We start from the raw sequence: 15,064 nt of genomic DNA, 5'->3' as shown, positions 1-15,064 counted from the left end.
GAACAGCGCATTGAATCCTACGCCAGAACGGCCCCGGCAGCGCGAATGTCTCGGGCCGTCGAGGTCTGCTGCTTTGTCATAAAAGGGTGTTTCGATGGGCATGTCATGGGTGCGATCATACCAGCACTAATGCACCGGATCCCATCAGAACTCCGCAGTTAAGCGTGCTTGGGCGAGAGTAGTACTAGGATGGGTGACCCCCTGGGAAGTCCTCGTGTTGCACCCCTTTTATTTTTTGCCCGCTTTTTTATTTTTTGATAATATTTATTTTTAATTTTTTGGCTTTTGGCTTTTCCTCTTCGGATAATTTTTTTCCCCCGACAATAAACTGGGTCCGGAGACTGGCGGTGCCATGCCGCATAGCGGGACCAGCGCGTTGAATCCTACGCCAGAACGGCCCCGGCAGCGCGAATGTCTCGGGCCGTCGAGGTCTGCTGCTTTGTCATAAAAGGGAGTTTCGAAGGGCATATCATGGGTGCGATCATACCAGCACTAATGCACCGGATCCCATCAGAACTCCGCAGTTAAGCGTGCTTGGGCGAGAGTAGTACTAGGATGGGTGACCCCCTGGGAAGTCCTCGTGTTGCACCCCTTTTATTTTTTGCCCGCTTTTTTCTTTTTTGATAACATTTATTTTTCATTTTTTGGCTTTTGGCTTTTCCTCTTCGGATAATTTTTTTCCCTCGAAAATAAACTGAGTCCGGAGACTCGCGATGCCATGCCGCATAGCGGAACAGCGCATTGAATCCTACGCCAGAACGGCCCCGGCAGCGCGAATGTCTCGGGCCGTCGAGGTCTGCTGCTTTGTCATAAAAGGGTGTTTCGATGGGCATGTCATGGGTGCGATCATACCAGCACTAATGCACCGGATCCCATCAGAACTCCGCAGTTAAGCGTGCTTGGGCGAGAGTAGTACTAGGATGGGTGACCCCCTGGGAAGTCCTCGTGTTGCACCCCTTTTATTTTTTGCCCGCTTTTTTATTTTTTGATAATATTTATTTTTAATTTTTCGGCTTTTGGCTTTTCCACTTCGGATAATTTTTTTCCCTCGAAAATAAACTGAGTCCGGAGGCTCGCGGTGCCATGCCGCATAGCGGAACAGCGCGTTGAATCCTACGCCAGAACGGCCCCGGCAGCGCGAATGTCTCGGGCCGTCGAGGTCTGCTGCTTTGTCATAAAAGGGAGTTTCGAAGGGCATGTCATGGGTGCGATCATACCAGCACTAATGCACCGGATCCCATCAGAACTCCGCAGTTAAGCGTGCTTGGGCGAGAGTAGTACTAGGATGGGTGACCCCCTGGGAAGTCCTCGTGTTGCACCCCTTTTATTTTTTGCCCGCTTTTTTATTTTTTGATAATATTTATTTTTAATTTTTCGGCTTTTGGCTTTTCCTCTTCGGATAATTTTTTTCCCCAGAAAATAAACTGAGTCCGGAGACTCGCGGTGCCATGCCGCATAGCGGAACAGCGCGTTGAATCCTACGCCAGAACGGCCCCGGCAGCGCGAATGTCTCGGGCCGTCGAGGTCTGCTGCTTTGTCATAAAAGGGAGTTTCGAAGGGCATGTCATGGGTGCGATCATACCAGCACTAATGCACCGGATCCCATCAGAACTCCGCAGTTAAGCGTGCTTGGGCGAGAGTAGTACTAGGATGGGTGACCCCCTGGGAAGTCCTCATGTTGCACCCTTTTTATTTTTTGCCCGCTTTTTTATTTTTTGATAATATTTATTTTTAATTTTTTGGCTTTTGGCTTTTCCTCTTCGGATAATTTTTTTCCCCCGACAATAAACTGGGTCCGGAGACTGGCGGTGCCATGCCGCATAGCGGGACCAGCGCGTTGAATCCTACGCCAGAACGGCCCCGGCAGCGCGAATGTCTCGGGCCGTCGAGGTCTGCTGCTTTGTCATAAAAGGGAGTTTCGAAGGGCATATCATGGGTGCGATCATACCAGCACTAATGCACCGGATCCCATCAGAACTCCGCAGTTAAGCGTGCTTGGGCGAGAGTAGTACTAGGATGGGTGACCCCCTGGGAAGTCCTCGTGTTGCACCCCTTTTATTTTTTGCCCGCTTTTTTCTTTTTTGATAACATTTATTTTTCATTTTTTGGCTTTTGGCTTTTCCTCTTCGGATAATTTTTTTCCCTCGAAAATAAACTGAGTCCGGAGACTCGCGATGCCATGCCGCATAGCGGAACAGCGCATTGAATCCTACGCCAGAACGGCCCCGGCAGCGCGAATGTCTCGGGCCGTCGAGGTCTGCTGCTTTGTCATAAAAGGGTGTTTCGATGGGCATGTCATGGGTGCGATCATACCAGCACTAATGCACCGGATCCCATCAGAACTCCGCCGTTAAGCGTGCTTGGGCGAGAGTAGTACTAGGATGGGTGACCCCCTGGGAAGTCCTCGTGTTGCACCCCTTTTATTTTTTGCCCGCTTTTTTATTTTTTGATAATATTTATTTTTAATTTTTCGGCTTTTGGCTTTTCCACTTCGGATAATTTTTTTCCCTCGAAAATAAACTGAGTCCGGAGGCTCGCGGTGCCATGCCGCATAGCGGAACAGCGCGTTGAATCCTACGCCAGAACGGCCCCGGCAGCGCGAATGTCTCGGGCCGTCGAGGTCTGCTGCTTTGTCATAAAAGGGAGTTTCGAAGGGCATGTCATGGGTGCGATCATACCAGCACTAATGCACCGGATCCCATCAGAACTCCGCAGTTAAGCGTGCTTGGGCGAGAGTAGTACTAGGATGGGTGACCCCCTGGGAAGTCCTCGTGTTGCACCCCTTTTATTTTTTGCCCGCTTTTTTATTTTTTGATAATATTTATTTTTAATTTTTCGGCTTTTGGCTTTTCCTCTTCGGATAATTTTTTTCCCCAGAAAATAAACTGAGTCCGGAGACTCGCGGTGCCATGCCGCATAGCGGAACAGCACGTTGAATCCTACGCCAGAACGGCCCCGGCAGCGCGAATGTCTCGGGCCGTCGAGGTCTGCTGCTTTGTCATAAAAGGGAGTTTCGAAGGGCATGTCATGGGTGCGATCATACCAGCACTAATGCACCGGATCCCATCAGAACTCCGCAGTTAAGCGTGCTTGGGCGAGAGTAGTACTAGGATGGGTGACCCCCTGGGAAGTCCTCGTGTTGCACCCTTTTTATTTTTTTCTCCACTTTTTTATTTTTTGATAATATTTATTTTTAATTTTTCGGCTTTTGGCTTTTCCTCTTCGGATATTTTTTTTCCCCCGAAAATAAACTGAGTCCGGAGACTGGCGGTGCCATGCCGCATAGCGGGAATAGCGCGTTGAATCCTACGCCAGAACGGCCCCGGCGGCGCGAATGTCTCGGGCCGTCGAGGTCTGCTGCTTTGTCATAAAAGGGAGTTTCGATGGGCATGTCATGGGTGCGATCATACCAGCACTAATGCACCGGATCCCATCAGAACTCCGCAGTTAAGCGTGCTTGGGCGAGAGTAGTACTAGGATGGGTGACCCCTGGGAAGTCCTCGTGTTGCACCCCTTTTATTTTTTGCCCGCTTTTTTATTTTTTGATAATATTTATTTTTAATTTTTCGGCTTTTGGCTTTTCCTCTTCGGATAATTTTTTTCCCCCGAAAATAAACTGAGTCCGGAGACTCGCGGTGCCATGCCGCATAGCGGAACAGCGCGTTGAATCCTACGCCAGAACGGCCCCGGCAGCGCGAATGTCTCGGGCCGTCGCGGTCTGCTGCTTTGTCATAAAAGGGAGTTTCGAAGGGCATGTCATGGGTGCGATCATACCAGCACTAATGCACCGGTTCCCATCATAACTCCGCAGTTAGGCGTGCTTGGGCGAGAGAAGTACTAGGATGGGTGACCCCCTGGGAAGTCCTCGTGTTGCACCCTTTTTATTTTTTGCCCGCTTTTTTATTTTTTGATAATATTTATTTTTAATTTTTTGGCTTTTGGCTTTTCCTCTTCGGATAATTTTTTCCCCCCGAAAATAAACTGAGTCCGGAGACTGGCGGTGCCATGCCGCATAGCGGAACAGCGCGTTGAATCCTACGCCAGAACGGCCCCGGCAGCGCGAATGTCTCGGGCCGTCGAGGTCTGCTGCTTTGTCATAAAAGGGTGTTTCGATGGGCATGTCATGGGTGCGATCATACCAGCACTAATGCACCGGATCCCATCAGAACTCCGCAGTTAAGCGTGCTTGGGCGAGAGTAGTACTAGGATGGGTGACCCCCTGGGAAGTCCTCGTGTTGCACCCCTTTTATTTTTTGCCCGCTTTTTTATTTTTTGATAATATTTATTTTTAATTTTTCGGCTTTTGGCTTTTCCACTTCGGATAATTTTTTTCCCTCGAAAATAAACTGAGTCCGGAGGCTCGCGGTGCCATGCCGCATAGCGGAACAGCGCGTTGAATCCTACGCCAGAACGGCCCCGGCAGCGCGAATGTCTCGGGCCGTCGAGGTCTGCTGCTTTGTCATAAAAGGGAGTTTCGAAGGGCATGTCATGGGTGCGATCATACCAGCACTAATGCACCGGATCCCATCAGAACTCCGCAGTTAAGCGTGCTTGGGCGAGAGTAGTACTAGGATGGGTGACCCCCTGGGAAGTCCTCGTGTTGCACCCCTTTTATTTTTTGCCCGCTTTTTTATTTTTTGATAATATTTATTTTTAATTTTTCGGCTTTTGGCTTTTCCTCTTCGGATAATTTTTTTCCCCAGAAAATAAACTGAGTCCGGAGACTCGCGGTGCCATGCCGCATAGCGGAACAGCACGTTGAATCCTACGCCAGAACGGCCCCGGCAGCGCGAATGTCTCGGGCCGTCGAGGTCTGCTGCTTTGTCATAAAAGGGAGTTTCGAAGGGCATGTCATGGGTGCGATCATACCAGCACTAATGCACCGGATCCCATCAGAACTCCGCAGTTAAGCGTGCTTGGGCGAGAGTAGTACTAGGATGGGTGACCCCCTGGGAAGTCCTCGTGTTGCACCCTTTTTATTTTTTTCTCCACTTTTTTATTTTTTGATAATATTTATTTTTAATTTTTCGGCTTTTGGCTTTTCCTCTTCGGATATTTTTTTTCCCCCGAAAATAAACTGAGTCCGGAGACTGGCGGTGCCATGCCGCATAGCGGGAATAGCGCGTTGAATCCTACGCCAGAACGGCCCCGGCGGCGCGAATGTCTCGGGCCGTCGAGGTCTGCTGCTTTGTCATAAAAGGGAGTTTCGATGGGCATGTCATGGGTGCGATCATACCAGCACTAATGCACCGGATCCCATCAGAACTCCGCAGTTAAGCGTGCTTGGGCGAGAGTAGTACTAGGATGGGTGACCCCCTGGGAAGTCCTCGTGTTGCACCCTTTTTATTTTTTTCTCCACTTTTTTATTTTTTGATAATATTTATTTTTAATTTTTCGGCTTTTGGCTTTTCCTCTTCGGATATTTTTTTTCCCCCGAAAATAAACTGAGTCCGGAGACTGGCGGTGCCATGCCGCATAGCGGGAATAGCGCGTTGAATCCTACGCCAGAACGGCCCCGGCGGCGCGAATGTCTCGGGCCGTCGAGGTCTGCTGCTTTGTCATAAAAGGGAGTTTCGATGGGCATGTCATGGGTGCGATCATACCAGCACTAATGCACCGGATCCCATCAGAACTCCGCAGTTAAGCGTGCTTGGGCGAGAGTAGTACTAGGATGGGTGACCCCCTGGGAAGTCCTCGTGTTGCACCCTTTTTATTTTTTGCCCGCTTTTTTATTTTTTGATAATATTTATTTTTAATTTTTTGGCTTTTGGCTTTTCCTCTTCGGATAATTTTTTCCCCCCGAAAATAAACTGAGTCCGGAGACTGGCGGTGCCATGCCGCATAGCGGAACAGCGCGTTGAATCCTACGCCAGAACGGCCCCGGCAGCGCGAATGTCTCGGGCCGTCGAGGTCTGCTGCTTTGTCATAAAAGGGAGTTTCGAAGGGCATGTCATGGGTGCGATCATACCAGCACTAATGCACCGGATCCCATCAGAACTCCGCAGTTAAGCGTGCTTGGGCGAGAGTAGTACTAGGATGGGTGACCCCCTGGGAAGTCCTCGTGTTGCACCCCTTTTATTTTTTGCCCGCTTTTTTATTTTTTGATAACATTTATTTTTTATTTTTCGGCTTTTGGCTTTTTCTCTTCGGATAATTTTTTTCCCCCGAAAATAAACTGAGTCCGGAGACTGGCGGCGCCATGCCGCATAGCGGAACAGCGTGTTGAATCCTACGCCAGAATGGCCCCGGCAGCGCGAATGTCTCGGGCCGTCGAGGTCTGCTGCTTTGTCATAAAAGGGAGTTTCGAAGGGCATGTCTTGGGTGCGATCATACCAGCACTAATGCACCGGATCCTATCAGAACTCCGCAGTTAAGCGTGCTTGGGCGAGAGTAGTACTAGGATGGGTGACCCCCTGGGAAGTCCTCATGTTGCACCCTTTTTATTTTTTGCCCGCTTTTTTATTTTTTGATAATATTTATTTTTAATTTTTTGGCTTTTGGCTTTTCCTCTTAGGATAATTTTTTTCCCCCGACAATAAACTGAGTCCGGAGACTGGCGGTGCCATGCCGCAGAGCGGGACTAGCGCGTTGAATCCTACGCCAGAACGGCCCCGGCAGCGCGAATGTCTCGGGCCGTCGAGGTCTGCTGCTTTGTCATAAAAGGGAGTTTCGAAGGGCATATCATGGGTGCGATCATACCAGCACTAATGCACCGGATCCCATCAGAACTCCGCAGTTAAGCGTGCTTGGGCGAGAGTAGTACTAGGATGGGTGACCCCATGGGAAGTCCTCGTGTTGCACCCCTTTTATTTTTTGCCCGCTTTTTTCTTTTTTGATAACATTTATCTTTAATTGTTTGGCTTTTGGCTTTTCCTCTTCGGATAATTTTTTTCCCTCGAAAATAAACTGAGTCCGGAGACTCGCGGTGCCATGCCGCATAGCGGAACAGCGCATTGAATCCTACGCCAGAACGGCCCCGGCAGCGCGAATGTCTCGGGCCGTCGAGGTCTGCTGCTTTGTCATAAAAGGGTGTTTCGATGGGCATGTCATGGGTGCGATCATACCAGCACTAATGCACCGGATCCCATCAGAACTCCGCAGTTAAGCGTGCTTGGGCGAGAGTAGTACTAGGATGGGTGACCCCCTGGGAAGTCCTCGTGTTGCACCCCTTTTATTTTTTGCCCGCTTTTTTATTTTTTGATAATATTTATTTTTAATTTTTCGGCTTTTGGCTTTTCCTCTTCGGATAATTTTTTTCCCCCGAAAATAAACTGAGTCCGGAGACTCGCGGTGCCATGCCGCATAGCGGAACAGCGCGTTGAATCCTACGCCAGAACGGCCCCGGCAGCGCGAATGTCTCGGGCCGTCGAGGTCTGCTGCTTTGTCATAAAAGGGTGTTTCGATGGGCATGTCATGGGTGCGATCATACCAGCACTAATGCACCGGATCCCATCAGAACTCCGCAGTTAAGCGTGCTTGGGCGAGAGTAGTACTAGGATGGGTGACCCCCTGGGAAGTCCTCGTGTTGCACCCCTTTTATTTTTTGCCCGCTTTTTTATTTTTTGATAATATTTATTTTTAATTTTTTGGCTTTTGGCTTTTCCTCTTCGGATAATTTTTTCCCCCCGAAAATAAACTGAGTCCGGAGACTGGCGGTGCCATGCCGCATAGCGGAACAGCGCGTTGAATCCTACGCCAGAACGGCCCCGGCAGCGCGAATGTCTCGGGCCGTCGAGGTCTGCTGCTTTGTCATAAAAGGGAGTTTCGAAGGGCATGTCATGGGTGCGATCATACCAGCACTAATGCACCGGATCCCATCAGAACTCCGCAGTTAAGCGTGCTTGGGCGAGAGTAGTACTAGGATGGGTGACCCCCTGGGAAGTCCTCGTGTTGCACCCCTTTTATTTTTTGCCCGCTTTTTTATTTTTTGATAACATTTATTTTTTATTTTTCGGCTTTTGGCTTTTTCTCTTCGGATAATTTTTTTCCCCCGAAAATAAACTGAGTCCGGAGACTGGCGGCGCCATGCCGCATAGCGGAACAGCGTGTTGAATCCTACGCCAGAATGGCCCCGGCAGCGCGAATGTCTCGGGCCGTCGAGGTCTGCTGCTTTGTCATAAAAGGGAGTTTCGAAGGGCATGTCTTGGGTGCGATCATACCAGCACTAATGCACCGGATCCTATCAGAACTCCGCAGTTAAGCGTGCTTGGGCGAGAGTAGTACTAGGATGGGTGACCCCCTGGGAAGTCCTCATGTTGCACCCTTTTTATTTTTTGCCCGCTTTTTTATTTTTTGATAATATTTATTTTTAATTTTTTGGCTTTTGGCTTTTCCTCTTAGGATAATTTTTTTCCCCCGACAATAAACTGAGTCCGGAGACTGGCGGTGCCATGCCACAGAGCGGGACTAGCGCGTTGAATCCTACGCCAGAACGGCCCCGGCAGCGCGAATGTCTCGGGCCGTCGAGGTCTGCTGCTTTGTCATAAAAGGGAGTTTCGAAGGGCATATCATGGGTGCGATCATACCAGCACTAATGCACCGGATCCCATCAGAACTCCGCAGTTAAGCGTGCTTGGGCGAGAGTAGTACTAGGATGGGTGACCCCATGGGAAGTCCTCGTGTTGCACCCCTTTTATTTTTTGCCCGCTTTTTTCTTTTTTGATAACATTTATCTTTAATTGTTTGGCTTTTGGCTTTTCCTCTTCGGATAATTTTTTTCCCTCGAAAATAAACTGAGTCCGGAGACTCGCGGTGCCATGCCGCATAGCGGAACAGCGCATTGAATCCTACGCCAGAACGGCCCCGGCAGCGCGAATGTCTCGGGCCGTCGAGGTCTGCTGCTTTGTCATAAAAGGGTGTTTCGATGGGCATGTCATGGGTGCGATCATACCAGCACTAATGCACCGGATCCCATCAGAACTCCGCAGTTAAGCGTGCTTGGGCGAGAGTAGTACTAGGATGGGTGACCCCCTGGGAAGTCCTCGTGTTGCACCCCTTTTATTTTTTGCCCGCTTTTTTATTTTTTGATAATATTTATTTTTAATTTTTCGGCTTTTGGCTTTTCCTCTTCGGATAATTTTTTTCCCCCGAAAATAAACTGAGTCCGGAGACTCGCGGTGCCATGCCGCATAGCGGAACAGCGCGTTGAATCCTACGCCAGAACGGCCCCGGCAGCGCGAATGTCTCGGGCCGTCGAGGTCTGCTGCTTTGTCATAAAAGGGTGTTTCGATGGGCATGTCATGGGTGCGATCATACCAGCACTAATGCACCGGATCCCATCAGAACTCCGCAGTTAAGCGTGCTTGGGCGAGAGTAGTACTAGGATGGGTGACCCCCTGGGAAGTCCTCGTGTTGCACCCCTTTTATTTTTTGCCCGCTTTTTTATTTTTTGATAATATTTATTTTTAATTTTTTGGCTTTTGGCTTTTCCTCTTCGGATAATTTTTTCCCCCCGAAAATAAACTGAGTCCGGAGACTGGCGGTGCCATGCCGCATAGCGGAACAGCGCGTTGAATCCTACGCCAGAATGGCCCCGGCAGCGCGAATGTCTCGGGCCGTCAAGGTCTGCTGCTTTGTCATAAAAGGGAGTTTCGAAGGGCATGTCATGGGTGCGATCATACCAGCACTAATGCACCGGATCCCATCAGAACTCCGCAGTTAAGCGTGCTTGGGCGAGAGTAGTACTAGGATGGGTGACCCCCTGGGAAGTCCTCGTGTTGCACCCCTTTTATTTTTTGCCCGCTTTTTTATTTTTTGACAACATTTATTTTTTATTTTTCGGCTTTTGGCTTTTCCTCTTCGGATAATTTTTTCCCCCCGAAAATAAACTGAGTCCGGAGACTGGCGGTGCCATGCCGCATAGCGGAACAGCGCGTTGAATCCTACGCCAGAATGGCCCCGGCAGCGCGAATGTCTCGGGCCGTCAAGGTCTGCTGCTTTGTCATAAAAGGGAGTTTCGAAGGGCATGTCATGGGTGCGATCATACCAGCACTAATGCACCGGATCCCATCAGAACTCCGCAGTTAAGCGTGCTTGGGCGAGAGTAGTACTAGGATGGGTGACCCCCTGGGAAGTCCTCGTGTTGCACCCCTTTTATTTTTTGCCCGCTTTTTTATTTTTTGACAACATTTATTTTTTATTTTTCGGCTTTTGGCTTTTCCTCTTCGGATAATTTTTTTCCCCCGAAAATAAACTGAGTCCGGAGACTGGCGGTGCCATGCCGCATAGCGGAAGAGCGTGTTGAATCCTACGCCAGAACGGCCCCGGCAGCGCGAATGTCTCGGGCCGTCGAGGTCTGCTGCTTTGTCATAAAAGGGAGTTTCGAAGGGCATGTCTTGGGTGCAATCATACCAGCACTAATGCACCGGATCCTATCAGAACTCCGCAGTTAAGCGTGCTTGGGCGAGAGTTGTACTAGGATGGGTGACCCCCTGGGAAGTCCTCGTGTTGCACCCCTTTTATTTTTTGCCCGCTTTTTTATTTTTTGATAATATTTATTTTTAATTTTTCGGCTTTTGGCTTTTCCACTTCGGATAATTTTTTTCCCTCGAAAATAAACTGAGTCCGGAGGCTCGCGGTGCCATGCCGCATAGCGGAACAGCGCGTTGAATCCTACGCCAGAACGGCCCCGGCAGCGCGAATGTCTCGGGCCGTCGAGGTCTGCTGCTTTGTCATAAAAGGGAGTTTCGAAGGGCATGTCATGGGTGCGATCATACCAGCACTAATGCACCGGATCCCATCAGAACTCCGCAGTTAAGCGTGCTTGGGCGAGAGTAGTACTAGGATGGGTGACCCCCTGGGAAGTCCTCGTGTTGCACCCCTTTTATTTTTTGCCCGCTTTTTTATTTTTTGATAATATTTATTTTTAATTTTTCGGCTTTTGGCTTTTCCTCTTCGGATAATTTTTTTCCCCCGAAAATAAACTGAGTCCGGAGACTCGCGGTGCCATGCCGCATAGCGGAACAGCGCGTTGAATCCTACGCCAGAACGGCCCCGGCAGCGCGAATGTCTCGGGCCGTCGAGGTCTGCTGCTTTGTCATAAAAGGGTGTTTCGATGGGCATGTCATGGGTGCGATCATACCAGCACTAATGCACCGGATCCCATCAGAACTCCGCAGTTAAGCGTGCTTGGGCGAGAGTAGTACTAGGATGGGTGACCCCCTGGGAAGTCCTCGTGTTGCACCCCTTTTATTTTTTGCCCGCTTTTTTATTTTTTGATAATATTTATTTTTAATTTTTCGGCTTTTGGCTTTTCCTCTTCGGATAATTTTTTTCCCCCGAAAATAAACTGAGTCCGGAGACTCGCGGTGCCATGCCGCATAGCGGAACAGCGCGTTGAATCCTACGCCAGAACGGCCCCGGCAGCGCGAATGTCTCGGGCCGTCGAGGTCTGCTGCTTTGTCATAAAAGGGAGTTTCGAAGGGCATGTCATGGGTGCGATCATACCAGCACTAATGCACCGGATCCCATCAGAACTCCGCAGTTAAGCGTGCTTGGGCGAGAGTAGTACTAGGATGGGTGACCCCCTGGGAAGTCCTCGTGTTGCACCCTTTTTATTTTTTTCTCCACTTTTTTATTTTTTGATAATATTTATTTTTAATTTTTCGGCTTTTGGCTTTTCCTCTTCGGATATTTTTTTTCCCCCGAAAATAAACTGAGTCCGGAGACTGGCGGTGCCATGCCGCATAGCGGGAATAGCGCGTTGAATCCTACGCCAGAACGGCCCCGGCGGCGCGAATGTCTCGGGCCGTCGAGGTCTGCTGCTTTGTCATAAAAGGGAGTTTCGATGGGCATGTCATGGGTGCGATCATACCAGCACTAATGCACCGGATCCCATCAGAACTCCGCAGTTAAGCGTGCTTGGGCGAGAGTAGTACTAGGATGGGTGACCCCCTGGGAAGTCCTCGTGTTGCACCCTTTTTATTTTTTTCTCCACTTTTTTATTTTTTGATAATATTTATTTTTAATTTTTCGGCTTTTGGCTTTTCCTCTTCGGATATTTTTTTTCCCCCGAAAATAAACTGAGTCCGGAGACTGGCGGTGCCATGCCGCATAGCGGGAATAGCGCGTTGAATCCTACGCCAGAACGGCCCCGGCGGCGCGAATGTCTCGGGCCGTCGAGGTCTGCTGCTTTGTCATAAAAGGGAGTTTCGATGGGCATGTCATGGGTGCGATCATACCAGCACTAATGCACCGGATCCCATCAGAACTCCGCAGTTAAGCGTGCTTGGGCGAGAGTAGTACTAGGATGGGTGACCCCCTGGGAAGTCCTCGTGTTGCACCCTTTTTATTTTTTGCCCGCTTTTTTATTTTTTGATAATATTTATTTTTAATTTTTTGGCTTTTGGCTTTTCCTCTTCGGATAATTTTTTCCCCCCGAAAATAAACTGAGTCCGGAGACTGGCGGTGCCATGCCGCATAGCGGAACAGCGCGTTGAATCCTACGCCAGAACGGCCCCGGCAGCGCGAATGTCTCGGGCCGTCGAGGTCTGCTGCTTTGTCATAAAAGGGAGTTTCGAAGGGCATGTCATGGGTGCGATCATACCAGCACTAATGCACCGGATCCCATCAGAACTCCGCAGTTAAGCGTGCTTGGGCGAGAGTAGTACTAGGATGGGTGACCCCCTGGGAAGTCCTCGTGTTGCACCCCTTTTATTTTTTGCCCGCTTTTTTATTTTTTGATAACATTTATTTTTTATTTTTCGGCTTTTGGCTTTTTCTCTTCGGATAATTTTTTTCCCCCGAAAATAAACTGAGTCCGGAGACTGGCGGCGCCATGCCGCATAGCGGAACAGCGTGTTGAATCCTACGCCAGAATGGCCCCGGCAGCGCGAATGTCTCGGGCCGTCGAGGTCTGCTGCTTTGTCATAAAAGGGAGTTTCGAAGGGCATGTCTTGGGTGCGATCATACCAGCACTAATGCACCGGATCCTATCAGAACTCCGCAGTTAAGCGTGCTTGGGCGAGAGTAGTACTAGGATGGGTGACCCCCTGGGAAGTCCTCATGTTGCACCCTTTTTATTTTTTGCCCGCTTTTTTATTTTTTGATAATATTTATTTTTAATTTTTTGGCTTTTGGCTTTTCCTCTTAGGATAATTTTTTTCCCCCGACAATAAACTGAGTCCGGAGACTGGCGGTGCCATGCCGCAGAGCGGGACTAGCGCGTTGAATCCTACGCCAGAACGGCCCCGGCAGCGCGAATGTCTCGGGCCGTCGAGGTCTGCTGCTTTGTCATAAAAGGGAGTTTCGAAGGGCATATCATGGGTGCGATCATACCAGCACTAATGCACCGGATCCCATCAGAACTCCGCAGTTAAGCGTGCTTGGGCGAGAGTAGTACTAGGATGGGTGACCCCATGGGAAGTCCTCGTGTTGCACCCCTTTTATTTTTTGCCCGCTTTTTTCTTTTTTGATAACATTTATCTTTAATTGTTTGGCTTTTGGCTTTTCCTCTTCGGATAATTTTTTTCCCTCGAAAATAAACTGAGTCCGGAGACTCGCGGTGCCATGCCGCATAGCGGAACAGCGCATTGAATCCTACGCCAGAACGGCCCCGGCAGCGCGAATGTCTCGGGCCGTCGAGGTCTGCTGCTTTGTCATAAAAGGGTGTTTCGATGGGCATGTCATGGGTGCGATCATACCAGCACTAATGCACCGGATCCCATCAGAACTCCGCAGTTAAGCGTGCTTGGGCGAGAGTAGTACTAGGATGGGTGACCCCCTGGGAAGTCCTCGTGTTGCACCCCTTTTATTTTTTGCCCGCTTTTTTATTTTTTGATAATATTTATTTTTAATTTTTCGGCTTTTGGCTTTTCCTCTTCGGATAATTTTTTTCCCCCGAAAATAAACTGAGTCCGGAGACTCGCGGTGCCATGCCGCATAGCGGAACAGCGCGTTGAATCCTACGCCAGAACGGCCCCGGCAGCGCGAATGTCTCGGGCCGTCGAGGTCTGCTGCTTTGTCATAAAAGGGTGTTTCGATGGGCATGTCATGGGTGCGATCATACCAGCACTAATGCACCGGATCCCATCAGAACTCCGCAGTTAAGCGTGCTTGGGCGAGAGTAGTACTAGGATGGGTGACCCCCTGGGAAGTCCTCGTGTTGCACCCCTTTTATTTTTTGCCCGCTTTTTTATTTTTTGATAATATTTATTTTTAATTTTTTGGCTTTTGGCTTTTCCTCTTCGGATAATTTTTTCCCCCCGAAAATAAACTGAGTCCGGAGACTGGCGGTGCCATGCCGCATAGCGGAACAGCGCGTTGAATCCTACGCCAGAACGGCCCCGGCAGCGCGAATGTCTCGGGCCGTCGAGGTCTGCTGCTTTGTCATAAAAGGGAGTTTCGAAGGGCATGTCATGGGTGCGATCATACCAGCACTAATGCACCGGATCCCATCAGAACTCCGCAGTTAAGCGTGCTTGGGCGAGAGTAGTACTAGGATGGGTGACCCCCTGGGAAGTCCTCGTGTTGCACCCCTTTTATTTTTTGCCCGCTTTTTTATTTTTTGATAACATTTATTTTTTATTTTTCGGCTTTTGGCTTTTTCTCTTCGGATAATTTTTTTCCCCCGAAAATAAACTGAGTCCGGAGACTGGCGGCGCCATGCCGCATAGCGGAACAGCGTGTTGAATCCTACGCCAGAATGGCCCCGGCAGCGCGAATGTCTCGGGCCGTCGAGGTCTGCTGCTTTGTCATAAAAGGGAGTTTCGAAGGGCATGTCTTGGGTGCGATCATACCAGCACTAATGCACCGGATCCTATCAGAACTCCGCAGTTAAGCGTGCTTGGGCGAGAGTAGTACTAGGATGGGTGACCCCCTGGGAAGTCCTCATGTTGCACCCTTTTTATTTTTTGCCCGCTTTTTTATTTTTTGATAATATTTATTTTTAATTTTTTGGCTTTTGGCTTTTCCTCTTAGGATAATTTTTTTCCCCCGACAATAAACTGAGTCCGGAGACTGGCGGTGCCATGCCACAGAGCGGGACTAGCGCGTTGAATCCTACGCCAGAACGGCCCCGGCAGCGCGAATGTCTCGGGCCGTCGAGGTCTGCTGCTTTGTCATAAAA

At 49.6% G+C, this 15,064-nt stretch overlaps 40 non-coding genes and 1 pseudogene across 40 annotated transcripts; all 41 read left to right on the top strand.

Moving 5' to 3' along the window:
* The first annotated feature begins 107 nt into the window (after window positions 1–107).
* On the top strand, window positions 108–226 carry LOC149764309 (5S ribosomal RNA). The gene has a single exon (XR_016411180.1). It is a non-coding gene; the product is annotated as a 5S ribosomal RNA (ribosomal RNA).
* Window positions 227–473: 247 nt separating this feature from the next.
* On the top strand, window positions 474–592 carry LOC149764308 (5S ribosomal RNA). The gene has a single exon (XR_016411179.1). It is a non-coding gene; the product is annotated as a 5S ribosomal RNA (ribosomal RNA).
* Window positions 593–838: 246 nt separating this feature from the next.
* Window positions 839–957, top strand: LOC149764307 (5S ribosomal RNA). Its single transcript, XR_016411178.1, has one exon. It is a non-coding gene; the product is annotated as a 5S ribosomal RNA (ribosomal RNA).
* A 246-nt stretch (window positions 958–1,203) lies between these two features.
* On the top strand, window positions 1,204–1,322 carry LOC149764306 (5S ribosomal RNA). The gene has a single exon (XR_016411177.1). It is a non-coding gene; the product is annotated as a 5S ribosomal RNA (ribosomal RNA).
* Window positions 1,323–1,568: 246 nt separating this feature from the next.
* LOC149764305 (5S ribosomal RNA) lies at window positions 1,569–1,687 on the top strand. Its single transcript, XR_016404185.1, has one exon. It is a non-coding gene; the product is annotated as a 5S ribosomal RNA (ribosomal RNA).
* A 247-nt stretch (window positions 1,688–1,934) lies between these two features.
* On the top strand, window positions 1,935–2,053 carry LOC149764304 (5S ribosomal RNA). The gene has a single exon (XR_016411176.1). It is a non-coding gene; the product is annotated as a 5S ribosomal RNA (ribosomal RNA).
* Window positions 2,054–2,299: 246 nt separating this feature from the next.
* On the top strand, window positions 2,300–2,418 carry LOC149764303 (5S ribosomal RNA). Its single transcript, XR_016401315.1, has one exon. It is a non-coding gene; the product is annotated as a 5S ribosomal RNA (ribosomal RNA).
* Window positions 2,419–2,664: 246 nt separating this feature from the next.
* Window positions 2,665–2,783, top strand: LOC149764302 (5S ribosomal RNA). Its single transcript, XR_016411175.1, has one exon. It is a non-coding gene; the product is annotated as a 5S ribosomal RNA (ribosomal RNA).
* Window positions 2,784–3,029: 246 nt separating this feature from the next.
* LOC149764301 (5S ribosomal RNA) lies at window positions 3,030–3,148 on the top strand. The gene has a single exon (XR_016412331.1). It is a non-coding gene; the product is annotated as a 5S ribosomal RNA (ribosomal RNA).
* A 248-nt stretch (window positions 3,149–3,396) lies between these two features.
* Window positions 3,397–3,514, top strand: LOC149764300 (5S ribosomal RNA). Its single transcript, XR_016403650.1, has one exon. It is a non-coding gene; the product is annotated as a 5S ribosomal RNA (ribosomal RNA).
* Window positions 3,515–3,760: 246 nt separating this feature from the next.
* On the top strand, window positions 3,761–3,879 carry LOC149764299 (5S ribosomal RNA; annotated as a pseudogene).
* Window positions 3,880–4,125: 246 nt separating this feature from the next.
* LOC149764298 (5S ribosomal RNA) lies at window positions 4,126–4,244 on the top strand. The gene has a single exon (XR_016411174.1). It is a non-coding gene; the product is annotated as a 5S ribosomal RNA (ribosomal RNA).
* Window positions 4,245–4,490: 246 nt separating this feature from the next.
* On the top strand, window positions 4,491–4,609 carry LOC149764297 (5S ribosomal RNA). Its single transcript, XR_016411173.1, has one exon. It is a non-coding gene; the product is annotated as a 5S ribosomal RNA (ribosomal RNA).
* A 246-nt stretch (window positions 4,610–4,855) lies between these two features.
* LOC149764296 (5S ribosomal RNA) lies at window positions 4,856–4,974 on the top strand. The gene has a single exon (XR_016412330.1). It is a non-coding gene; the product is annotated as a 5S ribosomal RNA (ribosomal RNA).
* Window positions 4,975–5,222: 248 nt separating this feature from the next.
* Window positions 5,223–5,341, top strand: LOC149764295 (5S ribosomal RNA). The gene has a single exon (XR_016412329.1). It is a non-coding gene; the product is annotated as a 5S ribosomal RNA (ribosomal RNA).
* Window positions 5,342–5,589: 248 nt separating this feature from the next.
* On the top strand, window positions 5,590–5,708 carry LOC149764294 (5S ribosomal RNA). The gene has a single exon (XR_016412327.1). It is a non-coding gene; the product is annotated as a 5S ribosomal RNA (ribosomal RNA).
* Window positions 5,709–5,954: 246 nt separating this feature from the next.
* LOC149764293 (5S ribosomal RNA) lies at window positions 5,955–6,073 on the top strand. Its single transcript, XR_016411172.1, has one exon. It is a non-coding gene; the product is annotated as a 5S ribosomal RNA (ribosomal RNA).
* A 246-nt stretch (window positions 6,074–6,319) lies between these two features.
* LOC149764292 (5S ribosomal RNA) lies at window positions 6,320–6,438 on the top strand. The gene has a single exon (XR_016407506.1). It is a non-coding gene; the product is annotated as a 5S ribosomal RNA (ribosomal RNA).
* A 247-nt stretch (window positions 6,439–6,685) lies between these two features.
* On the top strand, window positions 6,686–6,804 carry LOC149764291 (5S ribosomal RNA). The gene has a single exon (XR_016412569.1). It is a non-coding gene; the product is annotated as a 5S ribosomal RNA (ribosomal RNA).
* A 246-nt stretch (window positions 6,805–7,050) lies between these two features.
* LOC149764290 (5S ribosomal RNA) lies at window positions 7,051–7,169 on the top strand. Its single transcript, XR_016411170.1, has one exon. It is a non-coding gene; the product is annotated as a 5S ribosomal RNA (ribosomal RNA).
* A 246-nt stretch (window positions 7,170–7,415) lies between these two features.
* On the top strand, window positions 7,416–7,534 carry LOC149764289 (5S ribosomal RNA). The gene has a single exon (XR_016411169.1). It is a non-coding gene; the product is annotated as a 5S ribosomal RNA (ribosomal RNA).
* Window positions 7,535–7,780: 246 nt separating this feature from the next.
* LOC149764288 (5S ribosomal RNA) lies at window positions 7,781–7,899 on the top strand. Its single transcript, XR_016411168.1, has one exon. It is a non-coding gene; the product is annotated as a 5S ribosomal RNA (ribosomal RNA).
* Window positions 7,900–8,145: 246 nt separating this feature from the next.
* LOC149764287 (5S ribosomal RNA) lies at window positions 8,146–8,264 on the top strand. The gene has a single exon (XR_016407505.1). It is a non-coding gene; the product is annotated as a 5S ribosomal RNA (ribosomal RNA).
* A 247-nt stretch (window positions 8,265–8,511) lies between these two features.
* LOC149764286 (5S ribosomal RNA) lies at window positions 8,512–8,630 on the top strand. The gene has a single exon (XR_016412568.1). It is a non-coding gene; the product is annotated as a 5S ribosomal RNA (ribosomal RNA).
* Window positions 8,631–8,876: 246 nt separating this feature from the next.
* Window positions 8,877–8,995, top strand: LOC149764285 (5S ribosomal RNA). The gene has a single exon (XR_016411167.1). It is a non-coding gene; the product is annotated as a 5S ribosomal RNA (ribosomal RNA).
* A 246-nt stretch (window positions 8,996–9,241) lies between these two features.
* On the top strand, window positions 9,242–9,360 carry LOC149764284 (5S ribosomal RNA). The gene has a single exon (XR_016411166.1). It is a non-coding gene; the product is annotated as a 5S ribosomal RNA (ribosomal RNA).
* Window positions 9,361–9,606: 246 nt separating this feature from the next.
* On the top strand, window positions 9,607–9,725 carry LOC149764283 (5S ribosomal RNA). The gene has a single exon (XR_016411165.1). It is a non-coding gene; the product is annotated as a 5S ribosomal RNA (ribosomal RNA).
* Window positions 9,726–9,971: 246 nt separating this feature from the next.
* On the top strand, window positions 9,972–10,090 carry LOC149764282 (5S ribosomal RNA). The gene has a single exon (XR_016411164.1). It is a non-coding gene; the product is annotated as a 5S ribosomal RNA (ribosomal RNA).
* Window positions 10,091–10,336: 246 nt separating this feature from the next.
* On the top strand, window positions 10,337–10,455 carry LOC149764281 (5S ribosomal RNA). Its single transcript, XR_016405863.1, has one exon. It is a non-coding gene; the product is annotated as a 5S ribosomal RNA (ribosomal RNA).
* Window positions 10,456–10,701: 246 nt separating this feature from the next.
* On the top strand, window positions 10,702–10,820 carry LOC149764280 (5S ribosomal RNA). The gene has a single exon (XR_016411163.1). It is a non-coding gene; the product is annotated as a 5S ribosomal RNA (ribosomal RNA).
* Window positions 10,821–11,066: 246 nt separating this feature from the next.
* On the top strand, window positions 11,067–11,185 carry LOC149764279 (5S ribosomal RNA). Its single transcript, XR_016411162.1, has one exon. It is a non-coding gene; the product is annotated as a 5S ribosomal RNA (ribosomal RNA).
* A 246-nt stretch (window positions 11,186–11,431) lies between these two features.
* On the top strand, window positions 11,432–11,550 carry LOC149764278 (5S ribosomal RNA). The gene has a single exon (XR_016412326.1). It is a non-coding gene; the product is annotated as a 5S ribosomal RNA (ribosomal RNA).
* Window positions 11,551–11,798: 248 nt separating this feature from the next.
* LOC149764277 (5S ribosomal RNA) lies at window positions 11,799–11,917 on the top strand. The gene has a single exon (XR_016412325.1). It is a non-coding gene; the product is annotated as a 5S ribosomal RNA (ribosomal RNA).
* A 248-nt stretch (window positions 11,918–12,165) lies between these two features.
* Window positions 12,166–12,284, top strand: LOC149764276 (5S ribosomal RNA). Its single transcript, XR_016412324.1, has one exon. It is a non-coding gene; the product is annotated as a 5S ribosomal RNA (ribosomal RNA).
* Window positions 12,285–12,530: 246 nt separating this feature from the next.
* LOC149764275 (5S ribosomal RNA) lies at window positions 12,531–12,649 on the top strand. Its single transcript, XR_016411161.1, has one exon. It is a non-coding gene; the product is annotated as a 5S ribosomal RNA (ribosomal RNA).
* A 246-nt stretch (window positions 12,650–12,895) lies between these two features.
* Window positions 12,896–13,014, top strand: LOC149764274 (5S ribosomal RNA). The gene has a single exon (XR_016407504.1). It is a non-coding gene; the product is annotated as a 5S ribosomal RNA (ribosomal RNA).
* Window positions 13,015–13,261: 247 nt separating this feature from the next.
* LOC149764273 (5S ribosomal RNA) lies at window positions 13,262–13,380 on the top strand. The gene has a single exon (XR_016412566.1). It is a non-coding gene; the product is annotated as a 5S ribosomal RNA (ribosomal RNA).
* Window positions 13,381–13,626: 246 nt separating this feature from the next.
* On the top strand, window positions 13,627–13,745 carry LOC149764272 (5S ribosomal RNA). Its single transcript, XR_016411159.1, has one exon. It is a non-coding gene; the product is annotated as a 5S ribosomal RNA (ribosomal RNA).
* Window positions 13,746–13,991: 246 nt separating this feature from the next.
* LOC149764271 (5S ribosomal RNA) lies at window positions 13,992–14,110 on the top strand. Its single transcript, XR_016411158.1, has one exon. It is a non-coding gene; the product is annotated as a 5S ribosomal RNA (ribosomal RNA).
* Window positions 14,111–14,356: 246 nt separating this feature from the next.
* On the top strand, window positions 14,357–14,475 carry LOC149764270 (5S ribosomal RNA). Its single transcript, XR_016411157.1, has one exon. It is a non-coding gene; the product is annotated as a 5S ribosomal RNA (ribosomal RNA).
* Window positions 14,476–14,721: 246 nt separating this feature from the next.
* On the top strand, window positions 14,722–14,840 carry LOC149764269 (5S ribosomal RNA). The gene has a single exon (XR_016407503.1). It is a non-coding gene; the product is annotated as a 5S ribosomal RNA (ribosomal RNA).
* The last annotated feature ends 224 nt before the right edge of the window (window positions 14,841–15,064 follow it).

Source organism: Phoenix dactylifera, chromosome 4 (assembly GCF_051530095.1).
Source record: "Phoenix dactylifera cultivar Ajwa chromosome 4, Ajwa_hap1_PhDact_Kaust_v1.1, whole genome shotgun sequence".
Lineage (NCBI taxonomy): Eukaryota > Viridiplantae > Streptophyta > Magnoliopsida > Arecales > Arecaceae > Phoenix > Phoenix dactylifera.
The sequence above is the reverse complement of the archived record's forward strand: the minus strand, read 5'-3'. Positions and strand labels throughout refer to the sequence as shown.